Source organism: Periplaneta americana, chromosome 15 (assembly GCF_040183065.1).
Source record: "Periplaneta americana isolate PAMFEO1 chromosome 15, P.americana_PAMFEO1_priV1, whole genome shotgun sequence".
In the NCBI taxonomy this organism is placed as follows: Eukaryota; Metazoa; Arthropoda; class Insecta; order Blattodea; family Blattidae; genus Periplaneta; species Periplaneta americana.
In genome coordinates, this window is record NC_091131.1 from 145,999,262 (window position 1) to 146,020,519 (window position 21,258).

The 21,258-nt window shown below is 35.2% G+C and overlaps 1 pseudogene; it reads left to right on the forward strand.

The window, feature by feature from the left end:
• The window catches only part of LOC138715746 (DNA-directed RNA polymerase I subunit RPA1-like), a 148,165-nt pseudogene that overhangs the window by 59,595 nt on the left and 67,312 nt on the right, over nt 1–21,258 (forward strand).

Sequence of the window (21,258 nt, forward strand, 5' to 3'; positions counted from 1 at the left end):
CAATTCTGTTACCTGTAGGAACCCAAAAATATCCTGCCCCTTTTTCCTTAACATTTGCCCCTCCACTTTCATCCTCGATAAAAGTTGAAATAAAAAATTTCTCCACTGTGTTGGCAGGGTTATGCCAGCACACAGAATATGTCGCCTATTATCTGGAAAGAAATTACAATTGAGGCATCAGAAGCAAAGGGGTATAAGTGCACTTACGTTATTTTCTAGAAATGTGATTAAAAGTTACTAAGCTTTCGTAAATTCTGTGAACTTTAATTGCTCTCTGCCAATTATTAAATCTTCCCTTAAATAAATATAACAAGACAGTAATTCTTTCAGATTCTAAAGCTGCAATTCAGGGAATATGTTCAAATGCTACAAAGAAGTCAACAAAAATAAGAGAATGCTACAAAATGTTAACACAACTCCAAAAAGTTAATAAGATTGTCCATCTCCAATGGATTCCAGCACACTGTGGAGTCATAGGGAATGAAACCGCAGACACACTTGCCAAGAAAGGCACGACAATAAAACAAAAGTCTAAATTTAATTTCTCATATTCCTCAATAAAACGCTTGATCACTACAAAATTTTCTCATTCATACCTACAAGAAATAGAATCAAATGCTAAAGACAAAAAATGGATTACACTACTTTCCAACCCAGATATAATCCCCCAGAGACCAAGGAAAACAGCAGTTGCAGCCTTCAGACTATTGACAAATCATGACTGTCTAGCAAGTCATCTCTACAGAATAGGTATCTCAGCTTCACCAATATGTATCCTGTGTAACGATCCAGCAGAAATGAATGAAGACCACTTGAAGACCTGTGAAGCATTAAGATCAGAAGAAACTACAGTTCAAAAGTATTGGAAAGCACGACTGCTAATGGCTTCATTGCTAAATGCAAGGCACTAGACAACAACAACAACAATTTTAAATGTTAATGTGCAATGTGGATAAAAGACATCCCTTTACCACTGAAATTTTAAATGCTTTAGTTTACCCTGGAGGCACGTAAATCATTTTTTTAAAATGTCACTTACACCTCTTTGCGTCTATCCACCTCAGTTGTGTTGGTTTGAATGTTTTATTTTCGTGTCGGTTTTCTAATGGAAGATACGATAACAGAAGTAATGAATGTGAAGCATGCAACATATTTTCGCTTCACTCTCCCTTTTGTATGTTGTGCAATACAAGAAGAAGATTCTATACCTCAAAAATATTGGCGTGCAAGAGGACTAATGGCTTCATTGCCAAACATCTAGGCATTTGAACAACAATATATTTTCACTTCATATAAGGAAACATTCTGAAATTAGTCCCAGTTCACAACAAATTTTTCACTGTAGTTCTCTCAAAGTGTATCGTACATGTCTATTATCACTTTAATATTGCAGAACTCGCAATTACAAATCAAACCAGCGGTTGCACACATCTGTAGCTGCCCTCAGTGTTGAGATAGACTGCGTGGCACTGTTCATTTTACACACAACTTTTGTGCTCTCATGCTCGTAACAAGGGAAGATGGCAACATTGGTTGTGATCACACAAGTTACATTGCTGCGTGGCCTAACTACTAATAACGTTAGCATTTGGCTGTGGCAGATAGTCTTGTTAGAGGAAGCATTTTAAATTCTGTCATTTTTTGTTTCGCCACGGATACTGGAACAGGTTCCCATACCCATTGCGGGGAAAGACATATTCTGTGTCAAACCCTATGAGTTCTGTATGACAATATACAGCTTTCTAACATCTTCTGCTGAGCAAACTGATCATTGAATTTGGACAAGCTCATTTTCTCCAAAATGTTGTCCTCTATGGAGATGATAGCTAGTGAGGTAGTTCTGAGTTATGTTTGTGCGCAAATCATTTTTTTATCTTCTCAGCCGTGAGAAGGTGTGCTCTGCTGAGCACTTGGCGCAGTGGAGAGCTGAAAGATGTAAACATGCCGCAGTCTGATCTCTCCCACATGTGACCTAGTGTGAGTGTTCAACTATCCACTGTCCCATGTGTACAAAAGAACAGCTGCCACTATCATTTATAAACACAGTTATCTGCAAATTACAGTTATCTTAAAATTATCTGAAAATTCCCACATCTACATTTTATTTTTGTAGATAATTGAATAACTACACGCTGTTCATATAGTGCTACAAATGAATAATAGGTGTTATTTGCACTGAAAATTGTCGAAAAACACAAGTTTCCATAGTCGACTATTGGAAACTCTTCTTGTAGTCTAGATATCACGTTAATTCAACATATATTAAGAAACGAATAATAGTGGTCTTCCAACTTAAGACATAGATTTGTTATTTAAAAATTTCCTGCCCCTGAAAATTTTTCACCATAGCAGCTGCTCTCTATCTATACACAAATTTATAATATCATCGCAGGTTAGTGACTTTTATGGGCAAGACATTTTATGTTGAAAAGAAGTAAGTACGTGTGTGTTTGCAACAAATTTCAAGATGATCAAATGAAACTGAATGATGGTCCAGAGCAACAGAGGGCCAGGCCAGGAACCTTGCATACAGATGACAAGTGTGCTGTTGTCGAAGGTTTGATAAGGGACATTTGAAGAATCGAAGTCCGTGAAATTGAAGCAGTGATGAACATTCCAAAGGGGATTCTTCATGAAATAATCTCAGGCTTAAATTTATGTGAAGTATCCACGTGCTGGGTTCTGAAATTGCTGACTGAGGAACACAAAAGCAAAAGAAAGGTTGCATCACTGCAAAATCTCTACCATTACTACTGAGAGGAAGAAAACCCTTTTTTGGAAAGCAGCATTACGGGAGATGAAACATGGGTTTAGAGTTCGCTTCAGTGATGTAAGAAATTCGAAGTTCAGTCATCTGAAAAAAAAAAAAGTTGTTGTTGTTTTCTAATGCCAGGCATTTGACAATAAAGTCATTTGACCTCTTGCACTCCAATATTTTTCAAAGATATTATCATGGCCAGCCACTGAAGCACAGATTTTGAGGTGTTCCGAATCCATTTCTTGGTTTGAGTTGCACAATGGGCAGTTAGGGGACTGATACATTCCAATTCTATACAGGTGTTTGGCCAAACAATCATGGCCTGTTGCCAATCTAAATGCAGCTACAGACGATTTTCGTGGCAAATCGGGAATTAACTGTGGATTTTGATGCAGCGAGTTCCATTTTTTCCCTTGTGATTGTGTTATCAAATTTTGTTTGTTGAAGTCTAAGTATGTAGATTTAATAAATCTTTTCACAGGGTAATACTTAGATTTAGTAACAGGTCTGTAAGTAGCAGTGCTGCCCTTCTTTGCTAAAGCATCCGCATTCTCGTTTCCCAGGATTCCACAATGGGATGGTATCCATTGGAATACAATTCTTTTATTCAGTGATATTAATTGAGAGAGCATTTTAGTTATTTCTGCTGTTTGAGATGAAGGTGTGTGTTTAGAGACTATTGATAGAATAGCTGCTTTGGAGTCTGACAATATAACTGCATTCCTAAATTTATTGATGTGGCATAGAAGATTCCTGAGACTTTCACTTATTGCAATGATTTCACCATCAAAACTTGTTGTTCCATACCCAAGAGATCTATAAAGTGAGAAGAGACAGCACGTAACACCTGCACCGGCACCTTGTTCTCTGGAGATCAAGGATCCGTCAGTGTATAAATGAAGCCAGTTTTGTGGAGGGTACCTAATATTAATTGTCTCTAGAGACAATTGTTTCATTATTTCAGTGTTTACTTCTGTGATAATAATTGCGATTACTCTAGGATTTTTAAGGCCTTCAATGGTGACATACTGTGACACTCTCAACATATTGATTGAATAAGCCAGGGTTACATGCTCGTGAGAGATTTCTGCATGGTGGTGCACTACCTCACATCAAACCAGGCAAAAGCTTGGAAAAGTGCAAGTGGGAATTTCTGCTGCATCCACCTCGTAGTCCTGATCTGGCACCATCAGATTTTCACCTCTTTGGTCCATTCAAGAACTTCTTATCCAGAAAATTATTTAAGGATTAAAACACATTGAAAACTGGAGTTTTGCATTATTTAATTTTCCTTGGACAGGAAAACCCTATGAAGGAATGTTTGAACTTGTTTGAATCTTAATGGTGACTGTGTGGAATGTTTGTTTTATTTCCCCTCTCCCTGCCCCAGATTTTGTGAAACATGTTGATATAAGTCGGATCTGTGCCTTACATATCGAACCACCCTCGTATGATTACAACAAAAGCATGCAATTCAAATTGTTGTATAATTAATTTTCAAATTGTGCGATAATATGAAAATAGTTGACTGAATTCGTTTTACAAATCAGAAGGAAGGGCGAAAACTATCAATGAATTATCTAGTAGTTGTATTCTAGTAACGGTATTGAATACATCCAACTAGTTAATGGTGTCCATGCTAATAAAAACTGTGCTGTTAGGAGATTTGAAGATACACAGCAAGCTTAGGTGTATAATGCTACTTCACAACTTTTTGAATGGTGAAAAATGACTGTTCTTGCTTTATATTTGACTGATCATTTTTGTTAATAGAAACTTGTTTATATTTCATTGTGTTTTCCAGCTGTATGGTGGAACATATTCTGGTGCATTGTTGAATTCGTTTGCAAAGCTTTTCAATGCTTTTCTAAAAATTGAAGGTTTCTCACTTGGTGTTGAAGACATTCTTGTTGTGGGTGCTGCAGAAAAGTGGAGGTCCAATATCATTAGAGATGCTAGAAATGTAAGTTTTACTTTACTTTGTGACAGTATTCCTTTCAACTAAAAGTGGAAAATGATGCAGAAACAAGGATCAGATTTCATCAGTAGAGCTATAAATTAACTTTTTTTTATATAATGTAAATATGAAAAGTTTTGCAAATATAACAGTTAAAATAGTAAATATAAAATTTGACATAGCTTTTTAAAGATGTTTTCTTGCATCCTCTTGTTTCATCTTTCTTATATTTTAGGATTTTTAGAATTTGTACAAAGTCGTCTCCATAAATGAATGTTAAAATCCTTCACTCTTACATTTGATGCTATAGTATAAAAGATTTTTTTTCAAAGATTGTATAATTTTTTTATATATAAATAATTTTTATTTAATGAACTTATGTCTCACAATTTTCAGATAGGTGACACTGCTGTGAAAACTGCACTTAACCTTCCAGAAACAACATCACGAGAAGAGATGAATCAGAAAATGGATGAAGTGTATCAGGACAAAGCCATAGGAAGAGCAATTATTGATGGCTCATATAAGAATTTGCTTGATGACTACACAAATAAAATAAACAGGTATGTTTCAGTGAGATATTTCTGAAACACTGTAGCTTTCGTTTATTAATAGTGTGACTTTTAATTCAAACAATAATGTAACTTTTATTCACAACAATAATGATTTTCTATAACTGAATTTAAACACTCCCGTCAACAATGGGTATTTCACTCCACACAGCACACACAGTATTCGTTATTGCACTCCACAGACGACAGTGACAATTCACTTGGATTATTGAGAACAACAATGTACTGCTAATCTCAACTAATGTTCACAAAGCACTATTTACAACGCAAAACTGTCAGTTCTCAGTTCACAGTTCATTGCCTTAGCTAGTTCTTCTAGCTCATTCACTCAAGTTCACAGTATATCGAACCCAAGACTTCCAGAGACAGTCCACTGCACTCGAACTCAAGACTTCTGGATACGCCGCACTCCCTGGTCACTGTCACAGTTGCGGTCCTCCTCAAGTTGAACCCAGGTCTCGAAGGCTGGCTTCCTTGACGTTCACTGCTGCCTCGCAAGTTGACTCGCTGTTCTAAACTGAACTGGCTCTCTTCGAAGGCTGCTCGATTTTTATTAGTTAAATCACACTTCGCGAACCTTCGACCCTGGAAGTTTCTGTTTCTGGGCGATTCTCGGTCTCCCCATCACTCAGACTCCAGACTTCCTTTACGTCCGTCGCAGTCGGTTTTCTCCCCCTCTCCCTTCACCACGTGCCGCGCCACCTCCTCGCGCCCCCTCTCTTCTGCCGGATGCGCACGAAGTTCCCCGAAGCGACCAGGAACGACTAGAATATTCGGCCTGCCGTCACAAAAGATTTGAAGGCTTGTGTGTACACATTACCACCATCACTATTGCTGTCATTATAGTTGCCACTGACATAAACACCAGTGACTGTGTGCATAACAAATTAACAAATATGATTAGGTGAAAAAAAATTCGTACCAGTATCTGAAGAACAAATAAGCAAACACGAGGTAAATGGAAAAGGGATGGAACAAGTTATTAGTAATAGGACTCGAAGAACAAGTCTGAGCGAGAGGTGCTGGAGTATCTGGATATCTTAGAGGAACAAGTACAGTGAAAATCTGATGGGAGAGTATGGCTTGAAACATGAAGGCCATTGTAACATCGTTGTGCTTTTGTCCCATCAAATTGGCTGTAATAAATATGCTGAAAATACTGTAAATAGTAAATGTTTTTAATGAGTGAAGGCCAAATTCGCATATAATTAAATTTTAATAATCTGTAATACAGCCATTTTCATTGTATTTTTTTGTCACAGAGGAGTGTCTGATGGCTTGCATCTCAGCCTGAGTGTTATTGTGCTTACCTCCTTTGATAGGGATGATTGTTTAAGGCCCGGTTTTGTAAATATGGTTAATATAAAGATTATGTTAAACCTAACCGTGAGTTTAACTCTACGTGCTGTATTACAGAGTCTCGGTTAAGTTAAACCATAGTGGAATACAATTGGTATTACTGCTAGAAAAGAAAAGAAGACGATCGCAATTGCTTAATTATATTATTGATTTAAAATAGCTGATGCTCGTGGAGAATCTTCATTAAGAAATATCTTCGTTCTTCGATCAGAGAGAGTATCATAATAAAACCTAAAGAAGACCAATACCGCATACTTCAGTATGCTTGTCAAGCAAGTGAATAGTAAATTGAAATCAATATTTTGGTGTTTAGTATAGCTCTCAGTTGCAATACAGCAAAATTAGCAGAACAAGGTTTTTAGCAATAAAATCAGAATGCTCATTCCAAGTCAATAGATTATCCATAATTATGCCAAGAAATTTAGTACTGTGTTGGCTTCGGGTCGATATATCCCCCAACTGACATGGAAAATTTATATTCATGGGTCTATTAACAAATTTTAAACATACAGTCTTATTAATATTAACAATTAATTTGTTATAATCACACCACGTTTTGAACTGAGATATAGCCAACTTTACTTATCAAATCATTACAAGACTCCGAATAAACAGTAATAGAAGTATCGTTTGCGTATAATAAAACTTTACCTTCCTTTATATAATTAGTCAAATCATTTACGTAAAGTAAAAATATAAGAGGTCCAAGTACAGAACCCTGAGGGACTCCCATATTTATATAAAACTCATTAGAAAGAATACCATTAATATTTACACATATTTTTCAATCAGACAAGTATGATTTTAAAAATGCTAAAAATGTACCTCTAAAACCTAAGGCTTTTAATTTAATCATATATAATTGAAGTCCAAATTATCAAATGCCTTAGCTACATGTTTACCTTCACCAAGGTTTTCATAAATATAGTTATTAAATTCGTAAAGAGCAGTTTCTGTTGATTTACCAGGGAGAAAACCATGTAGATCAGGAGTAATTAAATTAAATTTTAATAAAAATTGTAACATTCTATTATATATTAACCGTTCAAATATTTTATAAATCGTGCTTAACAATGGTATAGGTCTATAGTTTCTTACATCAGTAGAATCACCTTTCTTATGAACTGGTTTAACAAGAGCAGTTTTTAATAAGGATGGAAAAACTCCATTATTAATGCAATGGTTAAATACGAAGGCTAGAGGAGATGCAATAATGTCACTGATCACTCTTAATAGTTTCAAGGAACTATCGTCAATACCAGTGCTATTAGTATTTTTTAACGATTGAATTGTTTTAACAATCTCATTAGCATCAGTATCATAGAAAACAAAACTATTATTAATTCCTAAAGATTTGGTGCATAACGTAGATTTGCTTGGACCAAAATATTCATTCAGTGCATCCTCCACATTGGTTGAAAAATACAATCAAAATGCATTGGCAACATCAGTCTTATTTGATACCCTGTCATTATTATGTACAATAGTAATACATTCTACAGGCTTCTTTCTGTTTAATTTACTATTTACCAGTTTCCAAATTTGTTTTGGTTTGTTAGAAGAATTACAAATAAGTTGATCAAAGTATTTACTTTTTTCACTAAAGATTAATTTCTTGTAAGCCTTCTTTTTGTTTCTATATAATTGAAGTAAATCAAGATTGTTATGGAAATTGTTTGTTAACAAAAGTATATTCCTAATTTCATCATTCAATTTTAAAACCTCAGGAGTAATCCAATGGTTATACTTTTTGGTATTTGTTTTTTGTATAAGTTTCAGTCAACATAGGTAAATTTATATCAATAGCACCAGTAATCATATTCATTAATTTAGTAAACAAGTTGTCTGCATTAATATTCAATTCATACATCGTATCAAAATCTAAAGCATCAACAGTAGACCTTAGACCAGTTAAACCATCATTTGTTATTTTCCTAAAACTTTTTACTTCCGATTCGACAGGAATCATTTGACTAGCTAGATTGATATTATAAATTAAAGCCAGATGGTCACCAAGATTAGGTTGAACAACTTGTGTAAGAGCTATCAAAAGCGTTAGTAATTATATAATCAATCTTAGACGATGACATATGACCGTTCTTATTTACAAAAATTCGAGTAGGTTCTGAAGATGTACATCTTAATTCAAAACATTGCAATAAATCATCTAATAATTGTTTATATATCTTATTGTCTAAGGAACTATAAATTAGGCACCTAAAGGAGATAAATGCTGTCCCTGGCAGGGATAAATTATTGTCATTTCAGCAACAGACACCAAATTCTCCAGAAGGGACAATCCCTGGCATCCTCCCTATCAATTTGCACCATGGTCTTCTGTGCCATCAGGAAACAGAGATGGATATGTACCATATAGACATCTGTAACACTCATAGACTCAAAATATTGAAAAGCACAACTTTATTGCGAAGTCAAGAGAATTAGATGCATACATTATTACAAATAATAGTGATTAGAAAAAGTTAAAACTTCATTAATTGCCTAATACACTTTTGGAATAATCATGGAAATAAATTGTTTTGATATTCTAGAGATGGTTCATAAATAAGGTTCGCATTCATAGATGTTTGAATGTACTGTATTATGAATGCCTTTGTATTCATAGGAAAAACTAACAGGTGATGAATCATCTCGAACATTACGCATAATGATTGCAGTATCATCAGATGAATGATTCCCATTACTTCACACATTATATTCTGCGTAACATTACTCATGACTGTACGCAGTCAGACTTACATACTGAATACAAAGTATAAAATTCCACTCAAATGAGATTTTTACAACCATTATAAGACTACACTACATAGTGACTATTGTCATATCTGTGAATGGTCTATCACCTTTCAGTAGTTTCAGGCTGATCGAAGGTGCAGCAGATGTAGTGCTTTTATTTCCACACAGATGAGGGAGCTGCATAAGTCCCAGGGGGATGGAGAGGCTTTCATAACAGACTGTTGGACATGAGTGATGTGCGACTGAATCGATAGATGGCACCAAATGGTGAATCACGATACCTACAGTAACATGATCTTTAGGTCAATATATAGGATGCAGCAGGGAGGTAGTACCACAGTCTAGTATATACAGTCACGAAGCTTGATACGTAGGGAATATCCATCCACAGATAGTTGCTAACCACTGGGATCGCTACTATCACCTCATCACAGACAATGCGAAATTGTACTGGCACAGTCTTTTGTTCCTAGTACCCTCAACAACTCAAGCTTCGTGACTGTATATACTAGACTGTGGTAGTACCATTATTTGCATACAGATAACATCTAGCAAAGGAAACTACTGAAGTCACAAAGGGACAGAAGTTTCTGAGTCCATCAGAGTGGGGGTTGTAGCTAAATTCATGGCTCCAAACAGTGAATCGCGATACTCACAGCAGTGTACTTCTGACGACTTCCATAATGAGTGGCACAATATGCCTCAGGTTGAGGTGCAAGCCTTCATGCCCTCCTCAGAAAAAGGGGAAAAGATGCTAGGAAGGAAAAGGGAACAAGGATGACCAAAGAGAATATATTAGAAAGCTTTGTATTATTATCAATATATACATTATGTATATAAGTTGGAAAGAAAAGCAGGCTTATGCCTATATCGAAGAAGGAGATTTGGGCAAGGATTACAGTTGGGGTGGAGTTGCTTTATTCCCATTTAGACTGCCATCCTACCAATTCATCATTTTACCATGACCTTTCCAGCAGAATCCCTCATATCCAGCACCAGGCTAGTTCCGGATACAAGATTTTGCTGGATAATTGAATAAATACCAATATGTACGTATTTCATGGTGCCAAATGTTGAAACTGGAGCCATGTGAAGCTTATTTCTCTATCACTTGCTCATAACTGAATAATCATAGAAACTGTGTGGAGTTTCCTTATTAAAACACATGACACAACACAAATAATACACTAATTTTAGGTTTGAATATGAAAGTTCATGCGAACTTCCTAATGTGGCAACACTGACAGCCCAAACATAATTAAATAAACATAAAAACTGTGTAGATTTTCTTTATTAAAACACATCACACAGCACATATAATAAACAAATTTTAGGTTCGAATATTCACTAAAAACGAAAGTTCATGCGAACTTCCTAATGTGGCAACACTGATGGCCTGAACATAATTAATAAACATAAAAGCTGTGTGGATTTTCTTTATAACACATCACACAACACAAATAATATACTAATTTCAGATTCGAATATTTACTGAAAACAAAAGTTCGTGTGAACTTCCTAATGTGGCAACACTGACAGCCCAAACATAATTACATAAACATAAAAACTGTGTAGATTTTTTTTGTTAAAACACATCACACAATACACAAAACACATAATAAACAAATTTTATGTTTGAATATTCACTGAAAACGAAAGTTTGTGCGAACTTCCTAATGTGGCAACACTGACAGTCCAGACTGTAGTAATGTGACAGATTTGAACTTTTTTTTGCCCTGCCAAAAGTGCCATTGTTTTGGTATTGCCGGATATTTGGGTGCTGGTTACGAGGTATTTTACAGTATCTGTCATATAGATGCCTAGTAATGTGTATAGCTCTGTTCCATTTTTATAACTTCTTCCAGTGGGCTTGTATTATAAAATTTGTTTTGAAATTGTGCTGACATATACGTATTCTGTGATTGACCATTATAGTTGATATGTTAATTATATACAAATTGTTAATGCAACTTTAGTTTGTCTAAAATGTCTTCATATCTTGCCTGATACAAGATACTTTAACAGACAGAATAAGACACAGCAGAAAAATCATACAGCAATGGCGTTCATTCAGGATAGGCTATGTATGCTGCACCTAACCTGGCTTTATTAATATTAACAATAAATTCTATTTAAAGATATTACTAGCTTCAGAAGCTAATAAATATCCATTTTTTTTTTACATAAATTACTTTTTCTTTCAAAGCTAGTCTAACTTTGTGCTGTCTTGCAGGCAATGCAACGAGCTCTACTGTATGGTCAGCTATCAGAACCATGATCATGTATGCCGCAACTCGTTTTCTCTTGTCTTCTATCTTGCCTCGTTGGCTTGCTTACTCTCTGTATGCAACCATTTGGTTTGTTATGTCGGTCCAGTAGGCACTAAGCAGATGTGCTTTGGCAGTGATTTCTAATTCCAAGAGTATTGGTATGTAAAAATAGAAGTGAATAATGTTTCATTATTGATGCAAAAGTGTAAATTGAAGGGTGAGTGTCATATAATGACTTAAAATAAGTACACAATAGAATAAATCCTGAAAAAGTCATTTGATTGCCGTTCTTTCAATGAAAAAGCGAAATTGTAACTGTGGGAAAGCCTATGTCAGAATCGTGGATGTGAAATTAAAACATAAAAAATAGGTGGCATATTTTCAATATTTTAATATAAATCAATATGAAAAAATTATTCGTGGTAAATATCCTCATGAACTGAAATTTAAGCGACTACACACAGCAGTCTGAACTGTATGAGTTGACATCATTTGTTTTGTTCATAACCAACACATTAGCATCAGTCGAATGAAATCACTTGAACGATCGACTCAAGAGTAAGAAAGATTGAACAACCTAGCCTTGATGTCAGTAGAGAAGAAGAAGAAGCTACAAGCACTTAAAATTCTGCAACATTTTACAGTGACTGTATCAATGAGCTTATGAAGCAAAAGGAAAGAATGGAGTTTTTCTTCAAGTAAACAATATACAATTCTTTAAAATGTTGTGTTATTTCTTGATTAGTTTTGTGCTCATTGTCGAAATCTGCTAGAATAATTTAATGAACATAATACATAATATGGTCTAGAGTGTGACATTAGGAAAGTCCAGGATAACAGAGAGAGTTTGGAATTGAACGGGTTACATCAGCTGCTTGTCTATGCGGATGACTTGAATATGTTACGAGAAAATCCACAAACGATTAGGGAAAACACGGGAATTTTACTGGAAGCAAGTAAAGAGATAGGTTTGGAAGTAAATCCCGAAAAGACAAAGTATATGATTATGTCTCGTGACGAGAATATTGTACGAAATGGAAATATAAAAATTGGAAATTTATCTTTTGAAGAGGTGGAGAAGTTCAAATATTTTGGAGCAACAATAACAAATATAAATGATATTCGGGAGGAAATTAAACACAGAATAAATATGGGAAATGTCTGTTATTATTCGGTTGAGAAGCTTTTATCATCCAGTCTGCTGACAAAAAATTTGAAAGTTAAAATTTATAAAACAGTTATATTACCGGTTGTTCTTTATGGTTGTGAAACTTGGACTCTCACTTTGAGAGAGGAATATAGGTTGAGGGTGTTTGAGAATAAGGTGCTTAGGAAAACATTTGGGGCTAAGAGGGATGAAGTTACAGGAGAATGGAGGAAGTTACACAACACAGAACTGCACTCATTGTATTCTTCACCTGACATAATTAGGAACATTAAATCCAGACTTTTGAGATGGGCAGGGCATGTAGCACGTATGGGCGAATCCAGAAATGCATATAGAGTGTTAGTTGGGAGGCCGGAGGGAAAAAGACCTTTAGGGAGGCCGAGACGTAGATGGGAAGATAATATTAAAATGGATTTGAGGGAGGTGGGATATGATGATAGAGAATGGATTAATCTTGCTCAAGATAGAGACCAATGGCGGGCTTATGTGAGGGTGGCAATGAACCTCCAGGTTCCTTAAAAGTCAGTAAGTAATACATAATATACTTCTAAAGCTGGATTATAAAATATTGTCGTAGTAGTGACATTGAGTTATCTCTCTAAAGGAAAAGCCTACCCTAAGGAAGCAGACACCGCACACCGCACTGATATGCAGCATGTAACTATTGTATGTTAATGAAATTACAATTTGAAATTAAATACAGGTTAAAAAAAAGTTTAAAATGTGCTAACATCATTTAATCTGTTCTGGCTATAGGGCGTGCATTCCAGGGGGGCTTTTGAAGAGATTTCCCCGCAATAACTTGCAGCTTATGATTCAGACTGGTGCCAAGGGTTCAGCTGTGAATGCTATGCAGATCTCCTGCCTGCTGGGTCAGATTGAACTGGAAGGCAAGAGGCCTCCGCACATGGCGTCAGGCAAGGCACTCCCAAGCTTTCCTCGCTACGACACGTCGCCAAGGGCCGGAGGATTTGTGGATGGCAGGTTCATGACTGGTATCAAGCCACAGGAATTTTTTTTCCATTGTATGGCTGGAAGAGAGGTACGGATAAAAAAATTGGTATTATAAACGTGACACATTTTTTTCTTATTCATTTTACGCCTTTTTCAACAGTTCAGGTATGACTGGTATGATCAATTTTGTCACTTTTAAATTTGACTTCATTTTGTACTTTAATTCTTTAGGTTTTTAGGTTAAGAATGTGTTTATTTTATGTAAAACTGATACATGGTTTTCGAGAAATAAGCATTTTAGTGCAACACTGCAGATTTAAAGAGGCCCCAGGTAGGCTCAAACGTCATTCCTTACATTTTACTACAGGCCATGCACTAACTTAAATTCAGCAGTTTAAAAAAAAAGAATCACTGATCTGTCATGGCTACAACAGAAATTAGAGCAGTTTGAAAGAACCGTTACAGAATTTAGAAATCTCGCTATTCATGAGCTGCCACAAGGGACAAAGAGTAATGATACTTGTTTTCATGTATGTATTTAACCACAATATTTCACAGTATTCATAAGAATATTGATACTTGTTTTCAATTTCACAGTATTCATAAGAATACTGATACTTGTTTTCATTCATGTATTTAACCACAATATTTCACAGTATTCATAAGAATACTGATACTTGTTTTCACGTATGTATTTAACTACAATATTTCACAGTATTCATAAGAATACTGATAATTGTTTTCAATTTCACAGTATTCATAAGAATACTGATACTTGTTTTACTGATACTTGTTTTCAATTTCACGGTATTCATAAGAATACTGATACTTTTCATGTATGTATTTAACTACAATATTTCACAGTATTCATGAGAATACTGATACTTGTTTTCATGTATGTATTTAACTACAATATTTCACAGTATTCATAAGAATACTGATACTTGTTTTCATGTATGTATTTAACCACAATATTTCACAGTATTCATAAGAATACTGATACTTGTTTTCATGTATGTATTTAACCACAATATTTCACAGTATTCATAAGAATACTGATACTTGTTTTCATTCATGTATTTAACCACAATATTTCACAGTATTCATAAGAATACTGATACTTGTTTTCATGTATGTATCTAACTACAATATTTCACAGTAATCATAAGAATACTGTTACTTGTTTTCATTCATGTATTTAACCACAATATTTCACAGTATTCATAAGAATACTGATACTTGTTTTCATGTATGTATTTAACTACAATATTTCACAGTATTCATGAGAATACTGATACTTGTTTTCATTCATGTATTTAACCACAATATTTCACAGTATTCATGAGAATACTGATACTTGTTTTCATTCATGTATTTAACCACAATATTTCACAGTATTCATAAGAATACTGATACTTGTTTTCATGTATGTATTTAACCACAATATTTCACAGTATTCATGAGAATACTGATACAGTGAATCCTCTCCTTACAGACACCCCCAAGATATGGACACTTCTCAAATACGGACAGATTTTTATGTCCCAACTGAAATAATATAGAAATAATGATAAATTAAACTCTCGTTTACGGACACTCTCAGACACAGACACGGACAGCTGTTTCACAGTCCCAAAAACTTGCTTTACCTCCTGACTGCAGACAGAACTTGGATTTGAAGACCTAATGTGTTACAAAAATGGAAAATGTAGTTTTGAGAACTGCACAGAAATTCCTTAACGTGAAAGAAGACAATAAGGGTCTCATAGGCTACCACTAGCCCAGCCGGCTACCCCTTCTTAGCTGGAAGCGGGTGGATAAACAAAGTCATTAAATTTAACCTGTCTGATGGGTCCAAGACTTCCGCGATCGTGAAATTGTATTCAACACATGATAGGGTTAGTAGGATTATTCTCTTCACTTCAATCAGTTGTTCTGTTTCAAGAGACGTGGCACCTGAACGTAAAGGTTAAGTTGAAAACTGTAAATTACAGTACTGCATAACTGTAGACCTAGAATAAAATTGCATAGTACAGTACTGTATTTTCCTTTTGCGGTCTTATCTACTGTAGTTCAAAGTTGCAAAGAATTTACTGCAGTACAGTAGACCGTATTTAGAATTAAACTTCAGTAATACATTTCATTTAAGGCGTGGAGGGATATATAATGCATATTATGAATTTACTGTTCGATTGGGAAGCCTCCCTCCCAATAAAGGACACCTCCCAGATGCGGACAGATTGTTACGTCCCTTTGATATCCGTAAATGAGAGGTTTCACTGTACTTATTTTCATGTATGTATTTAACCACAATATTTCACAGTATTCATGAAAATACTGATACTTGTTTTCATGTATGTATTTAAACACAATCATTTCTTATTTTCAGGGTTTAATTGATACAGCTGTGAAAACCAGTAGGAGTGGATATCTCCAAAGATGCTTAGTTAAACATTTGGAAGGTTTAGTAGTTCATTACGACATGACAGTTAGAGACAGTGATGGCACTGTAGTGCAGGTATGACAATGAACAGCAGTCACCATTCATTCCTTCAAAAGTAAAATGATATTGGTAATGATGATTACAATATGGGTCCAAATCTATTACGATGTTTTTGCATAGAAACAGCTGTGTGAAAACCATTCTTATAATATTGTAATCGCAGCCTAGCATTTTTCAGTGACTATTACACTCTTACTACGTCATACTACTTTTGACCAATAAAACGGTACGAAAGGACGTATTTCAACCAATCATGGCCGCTTATCGCACAATTTTATCGCGTCCCTAGCATTTGTTTAATTTTATCGCGTCCCTAGCATTTGTATCTTTGTTTGCCAACATTTGAAACTGCGCTGCTCTGGACATAAAAAAAAAATATATATATATAAAATTACAAACCACTCCAGTCGATGCACAGCAGTTTCAAATATGACTCGCATTGGCATTCAAGAACATGAATTAATAAAAACCACTTATCATACCTGTGCATCTTCTGAAATCCGATTTGCAAATAAATGAAGAGCACCATTCGGAAACCCTGAATAAGTTGAATACACCATGTAGGCCTAAATCAACGAGTTCCACTTCTATTACGCACACGTCCAATATAACATCAATTGAACCACCAACCACATTCAAATTTGAAAATTGTACATTCAATAATTATTCCTTTTAAAATTATTCATGTTTATTTTTTATGTCATCGTCGTTAATTAAAGCTTTTCTAACACTTGTGTATATTATTTAGGTTATGTTATAGCTTCTGCCATATGATATTATGGATAGTCACGTATCAGAGATTGTTTAATATTAAGATTTATTGAAAATCATCTGTCAAGTGACGTTGATTACTGGGATTCGGATAATTGAAGTGGAATGTTGCATTTTAATAAAAATGAAACTGAATCAACAAAGCCTTCTTGACTAGTAACATTGCCATCGTGTATAATAGATCGAGAACTTCTCGACGAGAAGGCATTGCTCACTACTGCCATCTAGCATGCATCTAGCGTAATATTTGTAATGTTGAGATGGTACAATAATACATTTGAAGACAGTTGTATTTTCGTAAGTCAATTAATATTTTATTGTATTGGAGTACTTCGTTACTTCTAATCTTTATATACTTTCTTCTGATCGTGTAATAGTCAATTAAATCCCACTAGAGTTTTGATTTTCTCTAGATAAATCAAAACGTCTAGTGAGATTACTGTTGATAAAAGAAGTCTACTTTATAGGACGTGGAGACTATACTAACTGACCATATACTCTGCGCATGTTATCCTTAAAGGGTTTATTTACAACAAACCTAAAGCAGTCAACCATAAATTCCTCAGTCATGCAACCATTTTGTGCTTGAAATAGAACACCAGGGTGTTTAGAATGGTTGAAGACTATTGCTTAAACGGACCGTGCTCTGAAACCAGTAGCCAATAGCAAATTGGAAAAAACGAAGTGGACACTTACTGATCCATTACATATTTACACCATGGATGGCTGTGAGTCAATTGTGAAGCGTTTCAAAAAGTGCTATGTTTCTAAGAACATGGATAGCAGTAAGGATGACATTTTGTGGCAGGTTTACTTACTTACGGTGTCACCCTGAGTAGCACAGTTCGTATAATGCTGGCCTTCTGTGCCTGAGGTAGCGGGTTCGATCCTGGCTAGGTCGATGGCATTAAGTGTGCTTAAATGTGACAGGCTCATGTCCCTAGATTTAGTGGCATGTAAAAGAACTCCTGTGGGACAAAATTCTGGCACACCAGTGATGCTGAAATAACCTCGGCAGTTGTGAGCGTCGTTAAATAAATCATAATTTATAATTTTTATTTTACTTGTGGCATTTAAGGAACCCAGAGGTTCATTGTTGCCCTATCCTGAGCAAGATTAATTCAATCTCTATAATCATATCCCACCTCTCTCAAATCCATTTTAATATTATCCTCCCATCTATGTCTCGGCCTTCCCAAAGATCCTCTCTGGCCTCCCAACTAACACTCTATATACATTCCTGGATTCGCCTGTACATGCTACATGCCCTACTCATCTCAAATGTCTGGATTTACTTACTTACTTACTTACTTACTTACTTACTGGCTTTTAAGGAACCCGGAGGTTCATTGCTGCCCTCACATAAGCCCACCATCGGTCCCTATCCTGAGCGAGATTAATCCAGTCTCTACCATCATATCCCACCTCCCTCAAATCCATTGTAATGTCTGGATTTAATGTTCCTAATTATGTCAGGTGAAAAATACAATGTGTGTAGTTCTGTGTTGTATAACTTTTTCCATTCTCCTGTAACTTCATCCTTCTTTGTCCCAAATATTTTCCTAAGCACCTTATTCTCAAACACCCTTAATCTCTGTTCCTCTCTCAAAGTGATAGTCCAAGTTTTACAACCATACAGAATAATTGGTAATATAAGTGTTTTATAAGTTCTGTCAGTTTTTTTGAGAGCAGACAGAAGCTTCTCAACCGAATAATGAGAGGTATTTCCTATATTTATTCTGCATTTAATTTCCTCCCGAGTGTCATTTATATTTGTTACTGTTGCTCCAAGATATTTGAATTTTTCCACCTCTTCAGAGGATAATTTTCAATTTTTATATTTCCATTTCGTACAATATTCTGGTCACAAGCAGTGGCGTAGCCAGACTAATTATTTTGGGTGGGTCAGATATGCAGGCTTTAGAAAGTACCTGACCCATCTCCTGACAATGCCGCTGCCTTCAACTCTCTTGAAACTCATTCTCGGAAGTCTCATTTAATAACATGCAAAATTATGATAAACAATCATGCAAGGCATATCTATACAAACGCTTCATAAGGTGAACTGGAGCTGTTGAGATTTCCTAGCAATGAATCTGTCGATCGCTGATGGTGGATCCTTCAACAAATCCCAACTTTTCTCCCTCTCAATGGATAGAATTGCTAGATTACAAAGTGTATTGCTTGACATGATTGTCGAATTTTTCTTCGTTTCAGAGCTTTGAAAAGTTTTATATCATTGCCTTAATGAAGGACGAACATTTACTAATATCCATTTTTGGAGACTGAGGTGCTTCCAATAATGAATTTGCAAGAGCAAAAATATCGTTTAAAAATACCAAATAAAATAAGGTGTCAAATTTTTCTAGCTGATGTAACAATTCAGTAGCCTCCACGGCTTCCTTCTTTTTATTGCTGCCAGACAATTTTTTAGGCCCAACCCAACACAGTTAAATTGGATCTTGAAGAAATGAACGCATTTTTTACTTCTTACCTTAATGCTATCGACTGTAACTATTGCTCTGGAGCCATGGTTTAGTTTTAATGTTGAGTATTTTCTATTAGATTTTTGCCATTATGGTACTTATTGGAAGAGTGTGGTCTCTAGAGTTAAGATTTAAATATGCATGTATTGTCATGTTAAGTGTATTGAATGTATATACAGTGAAACCTATTCAAATCGGAACCTGAATAATCCGGAATCCTGTCTATTTCGGAACAATTTATTGGTCCCGGCGAAATTTGTATGTATTATGTGTAATTTTTCCTGAATAAAACGGAAACTGTCCAACGCGGAAACGGAAACTATCTGCTACTGTTCAGAACGGAAACAATATTTTGGACACACTATATTTTGTAACTATATTTTGAAACAGCGAGTAATTTCAAGGATTATACGAAATATGTAGGTCACTAAGATAAAAACAATTTTTCTTTGTAAAATTCTAGAGGGTATAATATGAGGGTGTGTTGGCCTGTCAGTGATAAATTTTATTACTCTGTTGACTAGGCAGATGAGTCCCTTCAAAGATTTTCAACACTTCACACCCGTATACTGTCGTAGCTAAACAGAGCGCAAGTGTAGTGATTTCCAAGTAAAAAAAAAAGTTGCATAAAATGTGGCATTAACATTAAGTGAAGAAGTAAAAGTTATCGAGATAAAGGAAAATTAGAAACAAAGTCTATGTGAAATAACATTGAAGTAGAGTTGTGGAAAACTCAGGTGTGCCAATATTGGTGACACAATAGGAACCAGAAAGCAACTGTTTATGTGGAAATAAATGAACTGTTGTGAGAGTGGGTTCTTCATGACCTTTCAAAGAACAAGCCAATTTCTGGATCTGTTCTGTAAAGCAAGCTATTGAACTGGGAAAGAAATTAAATAAACCAGAATTCAAGGCTTCTAATAGATGGCTCCTAGTCCAATTAATTAATAATGTGCAGTGATATGCAGTACAGTATTTCTGCACACAGTATTAGATATTAAATAGAATGAGATTAGTAAACTTTAGTAATGTTTAATGACTAATGAGGGAGTTACGATAATATTTATACAGAAAATGAGATTTTAATCAAGATGATTCACCAACGGAATAAGTGACACAAAGCTGATTTAATGTGATGAGTGTTAAATGGAATATTTTGTACTTCTTACAGTTGCGGTATGCCATTTTGTTTTTCATGTAAATGAATGACAAAATATTCCATATTAATGTCACACCTGAATAATACGGAAACCTGTCCACAACGGAAAAAAAATTAGGACCATGTCACTTCCGTCTTGAACAGGTGGAAGTGAAATAACCTTGCAGATTGAAAGGGACGATAGGGTATGCTGAATGAATAGAAAACCTATATTATGCTCCCTTCTCTAGCTACAATGTTGCGATGCATCGATCAGTGGTTTTTTAATTAAATTTACACGAAAAGCGCCCACATTATTGAAATAGGACAGAGGGATAAATGATTCTTTATTAGATTTTCTATCAGTATGGACAAGAATTACAATCCAATTCGCAATAGTTACCAAATAAGAGGGTGTTAAACATTTAGGAAAAAACATTTTTTTCTGAGAAAACTGTGAACTCTCCACCAATCTGGTATTACAGTTTTTTGTTACATGCAACATGAGCTATTCACTCTAAAAATCTGCAGGGTTATTTCACTCCCACCATATATATGTATATAT